The sequence below is a fragment of the Phascolarctos cinereus genome, unplaced genomic scaffold (assembly GCF_003287225.1).
Source record: "Phascolarctos cinereus isolate Bilbo 61053 unplaced genomic scaffold, phaCin_HiC Scaffold_726;HRSCAF=1367, whole genome shotgun sequence".
NCBI lineage: Eukaryota > Metazoa > Chordata > Mammalia > Diprotodontia > Phascolarctidae > Phascolarctos > Phascolarctos cinereus.
In genome coordinates, this window is record NW_027556098.1 from 417,408,185 (window position 1) to 417,427,235 (window position 19,051).

The 19,051-nt window shown below is 38.5% G+C and overlaps 1 pseudogene; it reads left to right on the forward strand.

Moving 5' to 3' along the window:
* The window catches only part of LOC110219889 (vomeronasal type-2 receptor 26-like), a 32,266-nt pseudogene extending 13,619 nt beyond the window's left edge, over nucleotides 1-18,647 (forward strand).
* Nucleotides 18,648-19,051: the final 404 nt, after the last annotated feature.

Genomic DNA, 19,051 nt, shown 5'->3' on the forward strand with positions numbered 1-19,051 from the left:
GATACATACAACTTGAATTTTAAAGTACATTCTAAAAATATTAGAAGAGACAGAAGATTATCATCTAAAAATATTAGAAGAGATATACATCAGGTACCATTTATAACAACAACTAGGTGGAGAGTCCTTAAGTAAATAAGAGACAGGAGATAATAAATCTGCATATGTAAACATAATGAATAATTTCATGAATGTGAGAAGTTATTTCACTAATCAAATCAACATAACTAGAATAAGAATGGAAACTGTTAATTGGATAAAGTCTTTATATCAACTATCTCTGATGAGGATCTAATACCAAAGAAACAAAGACAAATGGGGAAAACCAAGGTGCATTCTTCAATATATAAGTGGTCAAAGAACATTAATAACAATTCTTAAAAGAATTGAAATTTGTTAAAAAAAAAAACATGAAAGATTGTTCCAAATCACTAACAATAAGATAAATGAAAATCAAAACAATTCTGAAGTTTCAATTCAAATCCGGCAAATTCATAAAGATGTCCAAAATATGAATCATCAGCATTGGAGGGGATGTGGAAAGACAGGTACCCTCAAGTATTACTGATGATGCTGTAAATTGGTTCAATCTTCCTGGAAAGTAATTTGGAATGATTCTAAGAAAAGTAATAAAATGTCCATAGTCTTTTACCCAGAAAATCTGGTGCCATGCAAATACTGCAACAAGGCCAAAGAAAGGGAAAGGCCAACAAGTACATCAAAATATTTTTAACAGTCCTTTTTTTTTTTTGCGATAGCAGAGAATGAGAAACTTGGAAGAAAAAGATATGCCTGTTGATTAGCAAATGGCTAACAAAATATGGTACATACCTATAATGGAATATTAGTGCACCATAAGAAACAAGGAACAAGAAAAATTGAGAGAAGCATGGGAAGACTTAAGTGAACTGATGTACAGAAGTAAGCAGAATTAGGAAAATAATATATATGACTGCAGTGATGTAAATGGAAAGAATTTTTGGAATTAACTCAATGTTACATTATTAGAATAACCAAAATCTTATTCCTAAAGAAGATATAAGAAGATGCATATTTCCCCTTCATTGGAGATACGGGTGATTATGAATGTGGAACTTTATATAATATTGTCAGACTCAGTTGATATGTTGGTTAGTTTTGCTTTCTTTCTTCCCTCCTTTACTTCCTCCTTTCCCCCCTTCCTTTTCTTTCTCCCTTCTTTTTCTTCTTTCCTTCCTTCCTTCATTCTTCCTGCCTTTCCTTCCTTCCTTTCTCCCTTCTTCCCCTCCTTCTTCCCTCCCTCCCTCCTTTCCTCCTTCCTTCCTTCCTTCCTTCCTTCCTTCCTTCCTTCCTTCCTTCCTTCCTTTTTTTTTTTGCTATAATAGATAAATGATTGGGTGGGGGAACCAATAGATATATTATAAAATGAGGGTGATGTAATAACAAAAGATATCAATAAAATATTTTGTAAAATGAAGCCAAAATAAAATTAAAGTGCTCTGTTCAGAAACAGTGATGAAATTAGCAAGTTCAGGCTATTAATAAATGCTATTTATCTAAATATCTATCTCTTTGAACTCATACATCAAAATTATTCAATTCAGGAAAACAATAAACAAGAGCTCTATCTTTCAAAATATGTCTATATGGCACCAAAAATGATTGGATTGTATAATTTATTTTCCTGAATTGACTATATTTCTAGGTGTCCCTCAGAAATCTAGTTGTCTATATTTTTTTTGAGTTCAATCATTTTCATTAAAAATCACAGAATTTGGGTTATGGAAATGAACTTAGAGATGTTTGATCTAATATATTAATTTTCAACATGAGAAAATAGATAATTATGGAGGGTTAGATCATGAGACAAACTCACCCAGCTAATAAGAGAGATGGGAGTAGATGACAGACTACAAATTGAGTGAACATTCCATTCCATCAAACTAGTCTTGATTTTTTCCTCTGAATACATAGAGCACACCCAGAAATTATAGATTTGCTATTTTTAATGGGGAAGAGGAGTTCTTTATATCTGCATCAACCAATATTATTAATTTTATTTTAAAATAACATTTTATTATTTTTTCAATTAACAAATATTTATTTTCTTGGAGAGCCCTCCCCAACTAAACAAGTAAAAAAGAGTTTACACACATACATGTAGTCTATGTACACACATATGTCATCTATGTGTGTGTATATATATGCATATATACACAAATATGTAGTCTACGTATGTGTGTGTATGGATGTAGATATAGATAGTCAATCTATGCAATTTCTCACATTGGCTATGTTTAAAAATGCATGTCATTCTTCCTTTTCAATCTAACATTTCTCTGGCAGGAGGTAGGTATGTGGTTGGTCATTGCATTAGTTAGAGTTTTCAAATCTTTCAAAGTGTTTCTTTATAATGTTGTTATTGAATAAATTATTCTCTTGCTTTTGCTCACTTCACTGTGCATCGACTCTTTCAGCTGTCAGTTTTCTCTGAAACTATACTTTTGGTCATTTTTTATGGTACAATAATATTCCACTACATTCCCATACCATATTTTGGATAGCCATTCTCCAATAGTTGAGCATCCCATTTATTTCTGGTTTTACTACTACAAAAAAGAGTTGCTATAGATATTTTTGTATGTATCAGTCATTTTCCTCTGATCTCTTTGGGGTATGGATTCAGTAGTGCTATCAATGGATCAATGGATAAGCAAAGTTTAGTGCCTTTTGGGGAATAATTTCAACTTGTTTACCAGAACAGTTGGATTAATTCACATCTCTACCAATAGCATAGTACCTCTTTCCCCGCAGCTCCTCCAGTATTTGTTTAACTCTTTAGTCATTTTTGTTAATCTGGTGGGTGTAAGGTGGAACCTTAAAGTAGCTTTAATTTGGATTTTTCCAATTATTTATGATTTGGAGAATTTTTTCATAGGTTGTTGTTTGCATAGATTTCTTCCTTTGAAAATCACCTGTTCATATGTCTTGACCATTTATCAACTGGAGAATAAATTTGAATCCGTTCCTTATATATCTCAGACATGAGTGCTCAGGAGAAAACTGCTGGTCACCTAGTTCCAGTCTATTTTCAACTGGATGGGTTTGGTTGTACAGAAACTTAAATTTAATATAATCAAAATTGACTATTTTTACCTTCTGTAATCCTCTCTGCCCTTACTTGGTTAAGAATTCTTCCTCTATTTATTTATAGGTGCTAAAGGTAATTTCTCCCTTGCTCCTATGATTTGATTATGATGATGATGTCACTTCTTATCTCTAAATCATGTATCTAATTGGAGTTTTTCTTGGTAGCAATGGCACATGCTGGCCTATGCCCAATTTTTCCCAGACACTGTAACAGTTTTCTCAGATGTTTTTGTGCAACAGGGAGTCGTTAATCCCAGGGAACACTTCATGTGCACCTTTCCTCTGGAATTCATTAATCATCTTTATGCTTCCCTCCAATTATTGCTCAAACATCCCAGGCTAGGTGCAGCGAAAGTTGTGGCCCTGGATTCAAGAAGCTGTCTCAAGGGGGGAACCTGTTTGTTGCTTTGATTGGGTGCCATGCCCAGAGGGGGAAATTTCCAATCAGAGGGGTAAGTTTACTCCTCAAGTCTTGTATGGTCACATGCAAATCATGGGAACAGCCCTGTCTAAAGAACAATTGCCATATGTAATCAATGGGGACATGAGAGCAAAAATCAAAAGCACTGACAGAATTAGGTCTCAGGTGGCTGACATCTGTGCAATTGAGGCAATTTCCTCTGTGGTCCCTGAAAAGCGTCCTTTTATTAACTGTTTATTAATCTGTGTCCTTTTTAAAAAATGCAACTATGGTCTTTTTAATTGGAAACTGTCAGATAAGTCTGACTTGGGCTTGGAAATGTGTTAAGATGTATCTAGGCTTATATTCAGGGATGGAGATGAGATAAATGAATGAAAAAAGACATTTATTTGCAAAGCACTGTGCTAAGCTCTAGTGATACTAACACAAAAGCATGTCCTGCTCTCAAGGAGCTGTGATTTTAATAGACAACATAGATAGGAAGTTTCAACTGTAGGAAATGTGTTTGGGAATGTTGCTTCTGCATATCCCTCATCAAGGTGACGAGGAGCCGCTGGGGTATTGACAGCTGCAGGCTGTTGACAAGGAAATGTGGGGAACGGGAGATGTAATTAGGGGCAGAGACTCACGAGCTCTGGACAGGCTGTAAACGCTGCATTACCCAGCCAATGAGGAAACAGGAGAGGGAACTGTGATTCATGCCTAGGAATAAAAAGCTCTGCTCTCCCTTCTCTAAGGTGTGCCCACACATGGGACACTCAGCCTTGCTTGGCCATTAATAAAAAGTTTTTCTAGTTATCCAATGGTTTCTTGGAACTTTGTTGCTAATAAATGGGGGCCCATACAGGATCCAGATATCCTGAGTGGGGGTGACTGCTGTGGAAGGAGAGGAAGATGTGTCCTGTTGATTTCAATGGTCCCATTTATCCTTAATGGATATCTCAGCTCATGGACTGTTCAAGATCGTAGGACCAAGTTAATGAGTGAGGCCGTTGCTGAACCAGGAACAAAAAAGGAAAAGGGAAAGTAGTCATGTGGTAACCAAGCAATTTTGTGTAAGACCAAGGTAAGAAAAGAGGACTGTTAAGTATTGCCTTGGTGGGGCATCTTACTGGGGTCCAGAATCTGAGTAAGTCTTGGATAAATAAGTAAGATGGGGAATAATAATTCAAAGGCACCAGAGAAACCAGGGGAAATGAGGAGACCCTTGTGGACAATCTTCCAGATAGTCCCTTAGGGAGGATGTGGAAATACTGGGAAAATATAAGATAGATAAGAAAGATCACAGCTGATGTCAGTTAACTGAAGACAGCCTAAAAAGCCAACAAGAAAATTAGATTTGTGTGCACTTTGTCTTGTTCAGCCATTTGTCTCTGCGTGTTTGTGAAATGTTTCATGTTTGTGGTGAAAGATTTAAAATGGAGGTCTGTGATTGGAGAAAGAACATTGGGAAAGAACTCCCACCTTAGACTCTCAGTGGAAGATTTTTGGGTCCTAGCACCGGTCAAGTTGGGATATCGGAATACAGTTAGATAACGAGTAATGGAATCAAAAAGCAGGGAAAGACTCTCTCAGAAGTTAGTGGAAGGTGCAGCAAATGGCCTTTATGAAAAGCTAAGGCTTTGAATTCAGGGTTAATCAGATCTCAAAGCTATTTGTGAAGGGTGTGGGGGGGAAATAGAGCTCTCTTGATTTGCAAATTATTAGGCATCAATTCCCTCCAGATTCCATTTAACCACTGGAACTCTAGAGGTTTTCTGACTAGGGGAAAACTGGCCACACCATGTCAGCATTGATACAGATTCCTCAGGTTGTCTGAGTCAAACTCTTAGCTAACCTGAGTGATTTTACAGGTGATTTTAAGCAGTTTGTAAAACTTATATTCATCAGCCTCAAACTCCCAGAAGGATGAAATGCTTAGGGTATTTTTTATCTGATAAGCCTCAAAAAGGAGACTTTTCAGCTCTTAAGGAAGTAAGTTATTTAGAGCCAGGAATTGTCACCATGTGTCTTTCTATATGAATTTGTGGAGAATATTCCCTTTTAAAGGGGCAAAAGTATTAGATTAAAAAATGCTTTTTAAATGTTTATCATTACCAGATTTGACAGGTTAAGGAAGGATTTTAACCAAGTAAGCTGGGATTTAAAAACATTAATATTCTCTTAACCCTTAGAATATTGTATGTCTTCTACATCATTAAGAAGCTGTTAGGGGGCAGTTAGGTGTGGCAATGGATAGAGTACCGGCCCTGGAGTCAGGAGGACCGAGTTGAAATCTGGCCCCAGACCAAACACTTGACACTTACTAGCTGTATGACCCTGGGCAAGTCACTTAACCTCAATTGTCCTAAAAAAAAAGCTGTTAGGTCATTCTATCTGACCATGTGTTATACATTTCAAAGTCTATATTTAAAGGGAAGTTTCAGCTAAAATCATTTGGTTAACTAAGCTATTTGAAGTTATTGCTTAAATCAAGTATTTATAAAAGCATTTTTGTGAAAGGAAACTTGGTAATTGTACAAAGAAAGGACCATGTAAAATCTCCTTTTAATTAATTTAGTTTGTTATAGTAACAGGATAAATTGTAAGCTCTTTTGAAGAAAGAGAAATACTTTTATGAAGAAATGTTTTGTAGAATCTTTTGTGTGATTTTTGGAAGACCTACTGAATTTCCATTTGCAAGAGTTTTGAGTTTAAATTTCTTAGGTTTGTTGTATCCTTGAACTGGTCTTAATGGATGTTTTCTGAGTAACAGTCAGTCAGCAGCTCAATGGGAGAAGCATTGGAGGTACTAATACTAAAGCAATTACTGTAATGGGTTGTAAGTGGGGAAGATCTTGCTGTTTTGATCTGAATTCATTCCACAGCCTAGCAAGGGTTAGAATTAGTGTTTGAACTTCTCACACGTATACTATTTGATCCCTGAAAGTGTCTTATTCCTTCAGATTAAGTATGGTTAGAGAAGGATAAATAAGCTTGACAAATGGAGATGCAAATCTATTAGAGTAGCAACTTAACTAGAACATGCATAGGAATGCCTGTAAACTACTTGGGGCTCACTTTAGAGATGTTCCCTAACTAATGTGAAACTGTAGTCACACCTGAAATCCTGATGATGGGAATTTGCTATCCAAGATCTTAGGGACTGTTAATGAACTATTATTCTGAGTCTGACTCCAGGAATGGTTATCAAGGAACTGATTGAGCTACTGACCCATAATGCTAGCAACCCTGTGGGAGGGTCTATGAGCTGCATCTATGAACTGCAAAGGGTGTTTTCACGGGAAGGTTGGGAGAACAACTATTCTGCATGTGCTGAGGTAGGATTCTCCTGACTCAGTTTCCCCATTATGACACCAGACAGACTTCAAGCCTGGCTCAATGCAGTTAGCCATTATATAACTTCTGCCTCGGATTGACATGAAGTTAGAAAAGCATTGTTTTCTTACTTTAGTTATATCAAATTTCACAAGTTTTGTAAGAGATTGTTGCGGGAACTTCTGAGGTTATTTATAGTAAGATGCAAATATAAGATTGAGTTATTTGGCCTAGACTTTTAGCTTTCAATTCCTCATAATGGTATGGGGATAATTAGGCCAAGGGCTTGTGAAGCCAGGATATTGTTCTGTTATTTAGTTAATATCTTACCTGTTTCAGTTTGTTACAATTAGACCACAAGCCATTCTGTTAACATTAACTATCTTGTAAATGCCTTAAAGCCAGCACCCATTTTAATTAAAGGTTATTTATTTGTACATGACCAGAAGTTGGAATTGTTTTATTCTGTTATTAATTAGTAGAATCTCATCCTCTTGATGGAGAATATGAATGAATAATTCTTAAACATGACAATTAGCCAATAGAGACATAAAGGCAATGTACTTTAAAATTGTGTTAAGATCAATCTTGTAGGAGAGTAGATAAGAAAGAGGATCTCTACAAGACAGTCTGCTGGACACTGCTTGAGTACCACTTAGACCAGAAAACTTCACCAGATGATGTCCAGAATACCAACTGGACATCTGCATGAGATGCCTTAAATGGACTATTGTTTTTCCTTTTGGGTTTGTCAGTATGTCAATCAATTTCTCCCTTCTCCCATATTTTTATAAGTTCCAAAACCCCTTGATGAAATGTTACCCACAAAATTAGAATCTTCTTATGACTTAATGAATTAAGATGCAGGCACAACAGAGTGAGTAAAAGGAAAAGGGGGGATTGTAGGAAATGTGGTTGGGAATGTTGCTTCTGCATATCCCTCATCAGGGTGATGAGTAGTTGCTGGGGTATTGACAGCTGTAGGCTATTGATGAGGAAATGTGGGGATTAGGAGATGTAATTAAGGGCAGAGACTCATGTTAGAAGCTCTGGATAGGCTGTAAACCCTACATTACCCTAATGGGGAAACAGGAAAGGGAACTGTGATTCAGGCCTAGGAATAAATAGGAATAAAAAGCTCTGCTCCCCTTCTCTAAGGTATGCCCACACATGGGATACCCAGTCTTGCTAGGTCATTAATAAAAAGTTTTTCTAGTTCACCAATGGCTTCTTGGAACTTTTGTTGCTAATACAACTGCAAGTCAGATGGAAAGGCTTCGTGATCCTTAGAGTACAATGGCAAAACAGATGCTAATGAATCTTTAAAAATTTTTTTCCGTGGGTGGTACCATATCTATTTTTGATGTTGAACATTTGACAGTTCCAAGGACTTTGGAAACAAAAGCTTACTTTCTTTTTATTTTTTTTAACATTTTTATTTTAGGTTTTGAGTTCCAAATTCTATTCCTCCCTCTTCTTCCCTCCCCCCTGAGATGGTAAGTGATCAGATATAGGTTATATATGTGCAATTATGTAAAACATTTCCATATTAGTTATTCAAATCCCACTATATAAAATAAAAGAAAGAAAAATGAAAGAAAGTGGAAAAATAGCCTGCTCCAATCTGTATTCGATCAATATTAGTTCTTTCTCTGGAGGTGGATATTAGTTCTTTCTCTGGAGGTGGATAGTATGCTTCATCATTACTCTTTTGGGACTGACTTGTTCAGCCATTCCCCAATTAATCGGCATCCCCTCAATTTCCAATTCTTGGCCACCACAAAAGAGCTACTATATTTTTGTGTGTGTCGGTCTTTTCCCCATTTTTATGGTCTCTTTGGGATATAGACCTAGAAGTGGCATTGCTGGTCAAAGGGTATGCAGTTTTATACTTTGTACATAGTTCCAAATTGCCCTTTAGAATGGTTGGGTCATTTCATAACTCCACCAACAATGCATTAATGTTCCAATTTTCCCACATCTTCAACATTTATCATTTTCCTGTTTTGTCATGTTGGCCAATCTGATAGGTGTGATGTGGTAGCTCAGAGTTGTTTTGATTTGCATTTCTCTAATCAATTGTGATTTAGAGCATTTTTTTATATGATTATAGGTAGCTTTAAATTCTTCATCTGAAAACTGCCTGTTCATATCCTTTGACCATTTATCAATTGGAGACATAGTTTTCTTCTTTATCTCTTTTAATCTGATCTATTTTTGCTTTTGCTTTGTCTGAGATCATGGTTGCTTCCTCTGCTTTCTTTGCTTCAGCTGAAGCATAATATATTCTGCTCCAGCCTTTTCCTTTACCCTGTGTGTATCTCTCTGCTTCAAATGTCTTTATTGTAAAGAACATATTGTAAGATTCTGGTTTTTAATCCATTCTGCTATCTGCTCCCATTTTGTGGGTGAGTTCATCCCATTCACATTTAGTTATGATAACTATTATTTCCCTTTATGCTATTTCTCACTTGTTTATCCCCCCTCTCTCTTGCCCCAACCCCTTCTCACAAGTGTTTTACTTCTGATCACCACCTTCCCCAATATACCCTCCCTTTTATTAGTCTTCCTTGCCCTTCCTATTATCCCCATCCCTTTTCACTTCCTTATAGGGTAAGATAGATTTCTGTATCCAACTGAGTCTGTATTTTCTTCCCTCTTTGAGCCAGTTTTGATGAGAATAAGGCTTAAGCTTTGCCTACTCCCCCATCTTTCCTTCCATTATAGTAACTTTTTCATGCCTCTTTCATGTGGGATAATATATCCCCTTCAACCTCCCCCCTTCTTCCACTGAAATTTTCTTTGTCGCCCCTTTTTTTTGGGAGGGGTTATTATTCTATGAAAGTCACCTTTTATCCACACCCTCTTTCTACATATATTCCTTCTAATTACTCTTATAGTAATAAAATTGTTAAGAATTACAAATATTATCTTGCCATATTGAAATACAAATAATTTAATATTATTGAATTTCTTATGTTTTCTCTTGTTTTCTTTTTTACCTTTTTATGTTTCCTTGACACTTATTTTTGGAGGTCAATTTTTTATTCACATCTAATCTTTTAATTAGAAATGTTTGAAGGTCCTCTATTTAATTAAATATCTATATTTCCCCCTAAAAGATTATATTCACTTTTGCTTGGTAGGTGATTCTTGGTTGTAATCTGAACTCCTTTGCCTTCCAGTATAGCGTATTCCAAGCCCTGTGGCTCTTTAATGTGGATGCTGCCAAAGCTTAGCTTCTAGCTTTCTCTGAAGGGTAGTCTTCCCTTCTGGCTTGTACTGGTGGGTGGGACCTTTTGGCTTTCCCTGGATGTGGGGTTTATCTGCAGACCTGCTCCAGAGGTGGGGCTGTGCTGCTGGGTCTTCCTGCTGGTAGGCCCCAGGGGCAGGGGTCTCAATCTTGGCCAGTGGGGCTTCACTGCTGGTTTGCAAGAGAATCAAAGCCTACCTGGTGGCTTGTGCTGGGGGTGGGGTCCCTGGGGTGGATCCTTGCTGCACTGCACAGACTGCTCACTTTCCTAGGGGGCTGCTGGCTTGCAGGAAGGTTGGCCTCAATGGTGGATTGCCCCAGGCTTGGAGCCTTGCTGTAGGCCCCTGCTGTTGCTGCTCTTGGACCTTGCTCACCTCCTACTCCAGCGAGACAGAGCTTTCCTGCCAGCTGGTAAGCTGCCTCCCTGCTCCTCGATCAATTCTGAGGCAGTTTTCTAGTTGTTTGGAAAGGAATTTGGGAGGGTTCTAAAGGGTTCCTTTCTCATTCTGCCATCTTTGCACTAGGAGTGCAAAGAACTTACCTAAACCTTCAAAAAATATAGCTGAGTACCCATAGGAGAAATTTCCAGGTCTCAGCTCCACAAGGACTGATTCCCTGGGTTATGGCTTCTGTTTCTGAGCTAGAAGCAGGGCATGTGGTTGGCATGGAGAGGGGTTCTACTTATTCTTCAACAACTCATACCTGTCTTCCCTGGCTTACCGGATATCATTCATTTTGTTGTTTCTTAATGCAAAATAAGCAAACAAAAGTTTTTCTTTTCCTGAAAAACAAATCCTACACATATGGGCTACAATCCTGTCTATGCACTGAGACAGAGATGCAGCCTGAATACAGCTGGTATTCCCAGAGCTCTTGAACTCGGGGTTATGGGCTGTTTCCATTCAGATATGAAGAGAAATGGTGGTCTAGGTAGTAGAGGTGGCACATGCCACCTCTTGTTCTCCCACAGGATGCCTTGCTGCTTCAACTAGGCTGGCTTGCCTACCCTGTCTTGGCAGTTGTTCATGAGTTAATGGGGCTGGCTGGCCCCTTCTAATAAGGGTTTGCTCCTTTTCATGATGGCTGAAGGGGTTGAGTTGGAAAGAGGGCAAGTGATCTGGAGGTGATGCTATTTAGAGCTCTTGGCCTTCCTGGCCCATCAATTACAGTCAGCAGTTGGTGATGGTGATGGATCCATTTTCATTATGGAACATTCTCCTTGATGATGACTGTAGGGGCACTTTGTTTCTTCTTGTAGCATCAAGGATAGTGCTATGAGTTTCCCTTTTGATGTATGAGAATCCATGAAGAGCTTATGGAGAAGACAGAAAAAAATATGGAGAAAAGTGAAGAGAAACTTGTTTCTTGAACTATTTTGCCTGTTACATTCTAAAGAAACACAATAAAGAAAATTCTATGAGGAGTAAGTCAAGACTTTTTTTTTTTTACTATAATGGTTGGAGAGAAGCTAGAGGTCAAAGGAGAAGAAGAGATCTTCTTTTATGATGACATTTTCACCTTTATTTGCCAAAGTGGATTTTTTGAGGTAATTGAAGTGATTTGCCAGAGTCACACATCTAGTAAGTGTCTGAGACCTGATGTGAACTCGGGTTCTCCTGACTCCAGGTCCTGTGCTCTATCCACTGTGCCACCTAGCTGCACCTAAGTGGATTTTTGAAGAGAAACTTCACTTGTTTTCTTGGGAGTAATTGCATCTTGTAGGAATCTCTTTTCCCAATTGAACAGAAGTCATCTATCACTGCAGTAAGGTTTTGAGGTGGTTTTGACTGTGACACCACAACTAAAATGTGAAATAATTATCCATATTTATTTATTGTCTTAACACATTGTATACCACATGATTTCATTATTTACTTAATCATAGGAAATTAAAGGATTTAACAGAAGGAGATGGGGAGAGGAAAAAGAAGGAGAGAAGAAGGGAGAGTAGGAAGGAAAGAAACAGATACAGAGAGAGAGAAAAAAAATTGGGAAAGGAGGTTTCACTAGTTTGTTTAATCAACAATGAATTAGGATGAGGTTTAGAGTCCACTGGTTAATTAATGAGAGAGAAAGAACTTTCAATTCAAATTACTTAAAAAAAAACATTCAGACATCCTTGGATTATCATAAAACTCATGAAGAAAAGAATAAATATGAGAAGAAACCAAATGGCAGATTGAGAACTATCCTATAAGTGAGTATAGGTGATACTGATGCCTCACTGCAATGGAAGATCATCAGATCAAATGGATTTGGTTTCAACTGAATATTTGCTCATATTAGAATATTTTTACTTTTTAAATTATTATGCATTTTCCCCTCATTCCTTCCCCTTTCCATAATGGGGGGAAAAAGGAAAAGAAAAGTCTCATGATAAATATGCATGGCCAAGTAAAACAATTTGTCACGTTGATCTTGTCCAGAAACGTGTCATTCTTTATATTGAGTATCTTATCATCAGCAGGTGGGTGGCGTTCTTCATCATTGGTCCTCTGGAGTCATGTTTGGCCATCACTTTAATCAGTGTTATTTTCTTTTAAAGTTGCCTTTTTCTGTTGTTTTTACAACGCTGTTTTTATAGTATAAATTGTCTTCCTGGTTCTGCTTACTTTACTCTACATTAATTCATATCCATCTTCCTTGGTTTCCCTGACCCCATCCTCTTCACTGTTTCTTATGGCACAATAAGAAAACATAAGTTCCCTTTCTGGAATCTTTCCTGAAAAAACGACATATGTGGGCTACAGTTCTGTTTATGCACTAAAACAGATGCAGTCTAGAAATGCACATTTTTATTGGGGAAAAATGCAATAAAAATTAGGGATCAGATCCTGCATTTCAGCTAATGAAAATTCCACATGGTTATGAAGGCGGAATTCAAAATGGTAGATAGGGAGCGGTGGATGGGCATGGTGAACCTTTCTCTAGATGAAGTCTTTCTTCTTGAGTCCCTCAGAAGTTAGTATTATATTTGTTTCTATTTAAGGTTTTGATCAGTCATCTGGGAGGAAGTAGTTTTTTAATTACACAGCAAATTTTATGTGTTCACATGATATTAACTTTCCCATGGAACAAGTTACCAAACTGATAAGGATATACTTCACAATTATCTCAGAGTTTTAATTATTGGGTTGAAATGGGACTGATAAGCTCAAACATGTACAAGTGTATTTGCAGAGACAGTAATAAATATTTATTAAGCACCTACTATGTTACTGGTACTCTGCTAAGCACTGAAGATACAAAGAAAGTCAAAAGACAGGCCTGATTCTGAGGGGTGGAGCCAAGATGGCAGAGTAAAAGCAGGGACTCACTCGAGCTCTCTCCCCAAACCCCTCCAAATACTTGTAAAAAAAAAAAGACTCTAAACAAACTCTGCAGCAGCAGAACCCACAAAAAGTGAAACAAATCTCCAGCCCAAGACAGCCTGGACAGTTGGTGGGAAAGATCTAACGCCCCCAGGCTGGGAGAGGAGTGCAGTTCAGCATGGGCTGCTCCTGCTGGCAAACACCAGGGTGAAGCAAACCTGGAGCAGGCCTTGGGGGACTGAATCACGGGTAGCTGTGGCAGTTTCCATACTTCTCAACCCACAAACTGTCCAGCCTTAGCATAGCCCGGGGGCAGCAGCGACAGCTGCAAAGCTCTTGGACCACAGATGGTGGGGGGATTAAGTGGCTGATCAGAGGGGGATTGCAGGGATCTCTTTGCTGGCACTATGGCAGGATTCTCTTGCTTTGTCCTTGCTTGGATCTGTGACCTAGTCCTGGGGTGAGGAAGAGCACTGGCATAGCAGAGCTTGTGGCAGCAGTGGAGATGGAACCCTCTTCTCATTTCCAGGGTAGAAAAGGGTGCTTATGGTCACTCACAGAGCAGATCACAGGCCAGGAGAGGAGTAAATACCTCTCCTTAGATCGTGCCACATTGGAAGAACTCAAAACTTACAGTTCCCTAGAAGTATCTCTGAAAACAGCTGCACAAAATCCCTGAAGCTTGGGACAGCACATTCTCTACCCTGGAAGCAGAGCCCTACCTTAAAGAGTTAAAAAGTCAAGTGACTGGCTGGGAAGATAAGCAAACAGAGGAAAAAACCCTCAGACTATAGAATCTTACTTTGGTGACAAGGAAGATCAAGGCATACAACCAGAAGAACACAACAAAATTAAAGCTCCTACATCCAAAGCTCCCAAGAAAATTTTGAATTGGTCTCAGGCTGTGAAAGGGCTCAAAAAGGATTTTGAAAATCAAGTAAGAAGAGGAAAAATTGGGAAGAGAAATGAGTGATGCAAGAAAATCATGAAAAACAAGTCAATAGCTTGCTAAAGGAGACCTCAAAAATGCTGAAGAAAATAACACCTTAAAAAATAGCCTAACCCAAATGGCAAAAGAGGTCCAAAAAGACAATGAGGAGAAGATTGCCTTCAAAGGCAGAATTGGCCAAATGGAAAAGGGGGTCCAAAAGCCCACTGAGGAAAATAATTCCTTAAAAATTATAATGGAGCAAATGGAAGCTAATGACTCTATGAGAAATCAAGAAATTATAAAACAAAACCAAAAATTAAAAAAAAATAGACAATGTGAAATATCTCATTGGGGGAAAAAAAAAACAACTGACCTGGAAAATAGATCCAGGAGAGAACTTTAAAATTATTCAACTACCTGAAAGCCATGATTTTTTTTAAAAAAAGAGCTTATACATCATCTTTCAAGGAAAACTGCCCTGAAATTCTAGAACCGGAGGATAAAATAGAAATTGAAAGAATCTACCAATCACCTCCTGAAAGAGATCCCAAAAGGAAAACTCCCAGGAATATTATAGCCAAATTCCAGAGTTCCCAGATCAAGGAGAAAATATTGCAAGCAGCCAGAAAGAAACAATTCAAGTATTGTGGAAATGCAATCAGGATAACACAAGATTTAGCAGCTTCTACATTAATGGACCTGAGGGCTTGGAATATGATATTCTAGAGGTCAAGGGAGCTAGGATTACAACCAAGAATCACCCACCCAGCAAAACTAAGTACAATCCTTCAGGGGAAAAATAGACATTCAGTGAAATAGAGGACTTTCAAGCATTCTTGATGAAAAGACCAGAGCTGAATTGAAAGTTTGACTTTCAAATACAAGACTCAAAAGAAGCATAAGAAAGTAAACAGGAAAGGGAAATCATAAGGGACATAAGGTTAAACTGTTTACATTCCTACATGGGAAGATATTTGTAACTCATAAGACCTTTCTCATTAGAGTAGTTGGAAGGAATATATAGACAGAAGGCACAGGGTGAGTTGAATACAAAGGGATGATATCTAAAAAAAAGACAATTAAGGGATGAGAGAGATGTACTGGGAGAAGGAGAAAGGGAGAGGTAGAATGGAGTAAATTATCTCACATAAAAGAGGCAACAAAAAGCTTTTACAGTGGAGGGGAAGAGAGAAGGTGAGAAGGAATGAGTGAACTTTACTCTTATCAGATATGGCTTAAGGAGGGAGTAACATACACACCTAATTGGGTATGGAAATCTATCTTATCCTACAGGAAAGTAGGGGTAAGGGCATAAAAGAGGGAGGGATGATAGAAGGGAGGGCATATTGGAGGAGGGGGCAATCAGAAGCAAACATTTTTGAGGAGGGACAGGGACAAAGGAGAGAATAGAATAAATGGGAGCCGGGATAGGATGGAGGGAAACAGTCTTTCACAACATGACTATCATGGAAGTGTTTTGCATGACCACACATATATAGCCTATGTTGAATTGCTTGCCTTCTCAATGAGGGTGGATGGGGAATGAGGAGGGGAGAGAATTTGGGACTCGGTTTTAGAAATGAATGTTAGAAATTGTTTTTACTTGCAATTGGGAAATAAGATACACAGGCAAAGGGGTATAGAAATCTATCTTACCCTACAGGAAAACAGAAGGAGAAAGGGAAAGGGATAAAAAAAGGGTGAGATAATAGAAGGGAAAACAGGTTGGATGAAGGGGGAATCAGAATGCAGGCCATCATGGGGGGAGGGGAAGGATGGGGAGAAAATTTGGAACTCAAAATCTTGGGGAAGTGAATGTTGAAAACTAAAAATAAATACATAAATAAAATGTAATATTAAAAGTCAAAAGACAGTGTCACTATAATCACAGAATCCTAAAATTCAAATTAGAAAGTACTTTAGAGCTCATTTTGAAACTCTTACCCAAAGCATGGGTCTCCTTCATAACATCCCTAACAAGTGATCACCTAGTCTCTGAAGAGCTCCAATAACATGTATCTCACCATGCTGACAGGCAGACCATTTCATTTTTGAACAGCCCCAATTATTTAGACTTCAATCTTTTCATCTTAAGTCAAAATCAGCATCTTATAATCTTCTAGCTATTTATCCAAGTTCTGTCTGCCATGGCCAGGTAAGCCAGGTCTATAGTCTCTTCCATATGACAACCTTACAACTATTTGAAGACAGTTGCCATGGTCAACAAAATTTCTTGTCCAAGATATGGAATCTTAGTTCTTTCAATTATCTTATGACATGGTCTCAAGCCTGATATCCTTTCTCATGATACAATCCAACTTGTCAATGTCCTTTCTAAAATATGGTATCCAGAATTATATGTACTTTAGATATGATTTTGAGGGCAAACTTAATATGTGCCCAGTAAATCTTTGGGAAAGAAATTGCAAGCCAGTTAAGAATTCAGCATAATTTTTTGCCTGCTAAATTTACAGATGACACCAAATAGGTAGGGATATGTCACATTTTATGGCAGTCAGGATTCAAAGATTTTGACAGGATAGAACTCTATAAAAAACCTGATAAAATGAACTTCAATAGGGATAAATGTAAGGCCTTACTCTTGGATTCAAACAATAAATACTCTAAATTCAAAATGGTAGAAAAATGGGTAAACAAATTTATCCAGTTAAGATATGAGAATGTTAGTAGATTCAATAGCAATTAATCAAAACGGTAATGGTAATTAGATTGCCCTACAAGAAGCACAGTGTCCAGAACAATGACAGACCCTGAGCCGGTGAGAATATTGAGTTCAGCTATATTATAGGAAGGATGCTGGTAAGCTAAAGATGACCCAAAGGTCTGGGACCAGCACAGATAAGCATCTAGAGAAAATGATATAGGAGAAGGAATAAGGATATTTAGTTTGATCGATTAAGCTAATAAAGATTGAGCCTAAGTGCCTTTGTTAGTTACTTTGAGGGGGTGAAAAGCAATTGACTGACACAATTTTTTATAGTTTTTTTTTCCCCAGGCAATTGGGGTTAAGTGACTTGCCCAGGGTCACACAGCTAGTAAGTGTTGAATGTTTGGTCTGAGGCTGGGTTTGAACTCAGGTCCTCTTGACTTCAGGACCGGTGCTGTATCCACTGTACCACCTAGCTGCCCCTGATTGACACAATTGATAACCACTCTTGCATCAACATTTCATGGACTCTGTCTATTTCTCTGGGGGGTCTTGTGTGGTACACGATGGGGTTGTAAACTGTGGAAATCAGAACATGGTTTAGAGCAGGACAGGGCCTTTTAGTTCTATGGAGATAGCAAGACTGACTTGAGCTACTGAGACCATTTTTAAAATCCAGGTAAATCTCTAAACTGACTATCATACATTGGGATTTTTTTTGTCTGCTGTAGATATGGACAACTGTGTGAAATGCCCAGAAGACAAGTTTCCAAATGGAATGAGAGATGGCTGCCTCCCCAAGGTAGTGACCTTCCTCAATACTGAAGAGCCTTTGGGATTTGTTCTGGCCTGTACTGCTCTTCTCTTCTCTCTCCTCACAGCTGTGGTGATTGGGATCTTTGTGAAATACGAAGACACTCCCATAGTCAAAGCCAATAACAGGAATTTCAGCTATGCCCTCCTTATCTCCCTCTGCTTCTGTTTCCTCTGCTCGTTGCTCTTTCTTGGCTGCCTGTCCTCAGTAACATGCCTCCTACGGCAGACGATATTTGCAGTTGTGTTTACTGTGGCAGTTTCCTCTATTTTGGCCAAAACTATCACTGTGGTTCTGGCCTTTAAAGCGACAAGACCAGGAAGCAGGATTAGGAACTGGGTGAGACCTAGAGTGTCCAACTCCATTGTTCTCATCTGCTCTCTGATGCAGGTGACTTTTTGTTGCATATGGCTGGGAACTTCTCCCCCCTTTCTAGACACAGACATGAATTCTGAGCCTGGATACATCATTATTAAGTGTAACGAGGGCTCCGTCATTGCCTTCTACTGTGTTCAAGGGCTTCCTGGCCCTTGGGAGCTTCATTGTGGCCTTCCTGGCCAGGAACCTTCCTGACACCTACAATGAAGTCAAGTTTATCACCTTCAGTATGTTAGTGTTCTGCAGTGTCTGGCTGTCCTTCCTTTCCACCTACCAGAGCACCAAGGGGAAGGCCATGGTGGTTGTGGAAGTCTTCTCCATCTTGAGCTCCTGTGCTGGGCTACTGGGTTGCATTTTCATCTCCAAATGCTATATTATCCTGCTGAGGCCAGATAGAAACACTCAGGAATCATTAAAAAAATAAGTGAGGTTCCAGGGTCAGGGACCATTCTGTAATATTTTCTTAGAGATCCTGCTAGAGGGGGAAGAGATGCCTGAATTTATTCATGTCCTTTTTGTGTATTTATGATTGAACTCTTTGATCGTGTCTTAATTGTAATGACATTTGTCAATAGAGAACCCCTTCTTCTTAACCTATCAGGCTTTATTATCTGAAAAAGCCTTTAAATTTTTAGGCTAGTCTTTCTTCATTGAAAATGGAGAAAATATGCCCTAGTCATGCCCCTTCTCCTTGTCTAGTAGCCCTAGTAGCCCTTCCCTCCTGCCTTTTGTCTTTTCCAGAGCTCCAGCAGCTAAATCTTCTGTTCCTGGCAGCTTGCACACTGAAAATGTCCAGTTTTGTAGCTGATTATCAGGTTTCTGCCTGCA